Genomic DNA, 4020 nt, shown 5'->3' on the forward strand with positions numbered 1-4020 from the left:
TCTTGATCTCCTAACCTTGTGATCCACCTGCCTCAGCCTCCCAAAGTGCTGGATTACAGGTGTGAGCCACTGCGCCTGGCTGGAATTTGCTTTCGATATTTAGGATATTTAGCTTCCTCTTTAATCATCCAAGTCATCTCACTGTTAGAAAAAAATTTTCTATACTTTGCTTTTTGTATTTCTTTTCAGTTCAAGGGTCCCTTTTCCTAGGATGCCTTGGGCTGGGGCGTGACTAATCCTTCTCTAAACAAGTCTGTGGCCATGTCCTCTCTTGGGAGAGCGGCTGAGAACTCAGGCCCTGGTGCCAGGTGGGTTTGAATCTGGTTCCAGCTGTGTGGCCATGGGCAAGCCACTTCACCTCTCTGAGCCTAAGGACAGTATGTACAGCATGGTACTGTTGAGGTGTTATATACAGGGAGATCTACAAAGCTTATCTAGGCACACATTCAGCAGTCATAAACTATTAGCGACAATTCTTCATTCACTGAATAGATATTTGTTGAGCACCTACAATCTGCCACACGTTGGACTTTACACCAGAGACATAGCAGTTCATTCAAAAACAGACCCAACAATAAGTAAACAAAAACAGACATAGATATGTCAGGGTGCTGAGCACCATGAAGAAAAATAAAGCAGGGGAAGGGATGGGTGGGGGTATTTAACTGGGACGCTGCAGGAAGTCCTATTGCAAATGGGCTGTTTGAGCAGAGCCCTGATTGAAGGCGGGATGCCTCCTGACCAGGGTCTGGTGGCAGGAGAGACTGGGACTGCAGCCCCGCATTGGCAGCAGGTCTTCCACGATGGAGGGTTCCTCCCAGCTCCCCGCCTCCCTCCTCCTGCTTCTGCTCCCTTTTGGCAACCTCAAGGGGCTGAGAATGTCCTTGGCCACGCTGCTCCCTGGAGCCAGGGCTGTCTCCCCAAGAAGCAGTCCAGTCTTCCCTGTGGAGCTCATGACAGTATTCCCTGGGAACACAAGCCACGGAGAGGAGACACCCCAGGAGTTAACAAAGGCACTGAACTATTTAGCTTAATCTCTGACTTCTCTCTCTTGACCTCTCCTCCAACCAAGTAGATAAATGGCCTCGCTCTGTTCAGTGCTTGGCTCGGGTCACAATAAATCAGCTGGCTGTGTATGCGTGCACGCTCACTCTCCCAAGCTGAGGCCAGCCTTCCTGTGCTAAACCACCAGTATTTATTCCAGTCTGTCCTGTGTGTGTCCTGGAAACAGAACTAATTTGGGGTTGGGGTGTGTTTTCAGGTTCATGCTCTGCTCTTCTTATCCCCTAGAGTCTGACAGAGCTAAGCCAAGCCAGAGTTACGCTGACACACAAAAATGACCCAGGCTAAATCACAAACCCTGCAAAGGCTGCTGAGTTTCATCATCCCCATCCCAAAGGCAAGCCCCTCTTCCCTTGAGTAAAGATACCTAATGTGTGTCAGGGTATTCACCAGATGCAGACAGGAACCAAACCCCCTCCTGCCCTAGAAGAGTCTACAGGCCGGTGAGGAGGGCAGACAACTTTCACCCAGGACAAAAGTTACTAAGAGAATAAAGAGACATCACATTTTGCCAAGTACTCACTATGCACCAGGAGTTTTTCCAAGATCCCAGTTAGCAGTAACACATTTAAACCTCAGAGCAGCTCAACATGGTAGAGGTGTGTTCCCATCCACAACACTGCACTGACACCAGACAGCCTGGGAGGGCTGTGGGAGCCAGACTGGGTATGACTCTGTGGCCTGGGGTCAGATGTCTGCAGCTTCCCAGAGAAGAACACACTTGACTGAGCCTCGTTGGGGCGAAGAAGCACCTGACAAGTGGAAAATAATTCCAGGCAGAAGGACCAGTGTGGGCCACGAAAGGCACGTGTGGTCCTGTGGTGTACTCTCACCCACCCAGGTCCTATTATCGTGCCCATTTTCAGAGATCAGTGAGGTTGAGCAAGTTGCCCAGGGACACACAGGAGACACTGTTCAGATTTCCACTCCTGGTCACCAACCACTGGGTCTACTGCCTCCAGACAATGCAGGTCACATGGGCACATCATATGGGGCCTCCTGGAGGGCTCGTTCTCATCTCAGATGTCGGGAGGCGCGGCCCAGAACGGGCAGGGCCCCGAGATCTGTGCTCAGCGGCTTGGACTGGAGGCTGAGTAGACCAGCTGTAAGCAGGCTCTGGAGGCTATCGCCCCAGTAGCCCTAGTGGCTTAGCAGGAAGACCACAGCCTGCACCCGCCACTCACTTCCAGACCCCACACCAGGGGCCCCTGAAAGGGGACAGGATGTGCCTCTGGACTTGCAGACACCCACCCCCCAAGACAGTCCTCCAGGGGCCCATCAATCCCCACAGCCTTTCCTTCTTCCTCAGGGGCCTCCGCCCTCGAGAGGGACCTTTTCGTGAGAAAACAGAGCTGCCTTACCCCACCCAGTTCCCCTTCCACACTGGGAAAGCAGGGCTCAGACCGCAGGGAGGGATGGAGAAGGGAGAGCTTGGAGGCTGTTGGAATGAACTGGGCTGGGGGTGGGGGGCATTCCTGTAAAAGAGGACTCGAGGCCTCTAGGGGCTGGGGCAGGAGGCAGTCAGGCTGCTCGAGATTCTGGCCACTTGGCTCAGTCATGTTTCAGAGCCTCGGCGTCCTCACCTGTAACGTGGGGACAGTGGTCGTTCCTTGAGGCATGCCAGGAGGGGAGAATGAAGCGGAATATGGAAAGGGCCTGCCGCTGTTCCTGGTACAAGGAGTTTGGGTGGCGGGTCCCCGAGGACCTATTTATTGTTAGTATGAGCCATGACAGCAATCATCTAGCAATGCCTTCTGCGGCACGAGACCAGAATGGCAGACACGGTGGAGAAAGGCAGCCCTGGTTGTACTCAGACGCACGGGGCTGTTTTCCTTCTGCTGGTGGCTGCGGCTGGGGGTGGAGGGGGTGGGTGGGGGCTGAGCTCAGCTCTTAGCTGGAGATGTCTCAGCATCTGATGTGACACTGCTGTTGTTTTTGGCTTCACATCCAAGACTCTTTCGCGGCTAATTACTCACTGTCTTGGGAGACTGGCCCAGGAGCCTGAGAAAGGAGAGGGGAGAGAGAGTGCCGGTTTCTGTTTTGCAACCAGTTAAGGAGGCAGCAGTGCTGGGACCCATGGACCTGGCTGGAAGGAATAAAGTCTTTTGCATGCTCTCAGCTTTATTGAGCTATAATCTACGTACAATAAAATTCACAGTTTGGATAAACCTACTAAAAACCTACAAAATTCATAAAACCAAAAAATCACCACCCCCATCAAGATTTAGAATCTCTCCAATAACTTTTCCTCTTGCCCCGTCTGTCAATACCCACTCTGCCCTAACTAATCACCAATCTGCCTTCTGTCACTATGTGTTGGTTTCACCTTTTCTAAAATTTTATATAAATGAAATAATCTAGGATGGACTCTTTTGCATCAGACTACTTTCATGCGACAAAATGTTTCTAGATTCACCTACATTGTTGAGTGAATCACAGATCCATTCCTTTTTTTTTTTTTTTTTCTTTTGAGATGGAGTCTTGCTTTGTCGCCCAGTCTGGAGTGCAGTGGCGCGACCTCGCCTCACTGCAACCTCCGCCTCCCAGGTTCAAGCAGTTCTCCTGCCTTAGCCTCCCCAGTAGCTGGGATTATAGGGACCCACCACCACACCTGGCTAAGTTTTGTATTTTTAGTAGCTGAGACAACAGGTGTGTGCCACCACATGCAGTTAATTTTTGTATTCTTAGTAGAGACAGGGTTTCACCATATTGGCCAGGCTGGTCTCAAACTCCCAATCTTAAGTGATCCGCCCCCCTGGGCCTCCCAAAGTGCTGAGATAACAGGCATGAGCCATCACACCTGGCCGGGTCCATTCATTTTTAGTGCCAAGTTGTATTGCATTTATGTGGACATGACACAATTTGTCCGTTCATTTACTAATAACCATTTTAGGTTGTTTCCAGTCTTTGGGTGAACATACGCTCTCATTCCTCTTGAGCAAATACCGGGAGAGTAAA

The 4020-nt window shown here is 51.0% G+C and overlaps 1 long non-coding RNA gene across 1 annotated transcript; it reads right to left on the reverse strand.

The window, feature by feature from the left end:
* Positions 1-480: 480 nt before the first annotated feature.
* LOC116470501 (uncharacterized) lies at positions 481-2720 on the reverse strand. The gene is made up of 3 exons (XR_004248627.1): positions 2646-2720; positions 1586-1814; positions 481-1221 (listed from the first exon to the last, which is right to left on the reverse strand). It is a non-coding gene; the product is annotated as an uncharacterized LOC116470501 (long non-coding RNA).
* Positions 2721-4020: the final 1300 nt, after the last annotated feature.

Source organism: Hylobates moloch, unplaced genomic scaffold (genome assembly GCF_009828535.3).
Source record: "Hylobates moloch isolate HMO894 unplaced genomic scaffold, HMol_V3 SCAFFOLD_6, whole genome shotgun sequence".
NCBI lineage: Eukaryota > Metazoa > Chordata > Mammalia > Primates > Hylobatidae > Hylobates > Hylobates moloch.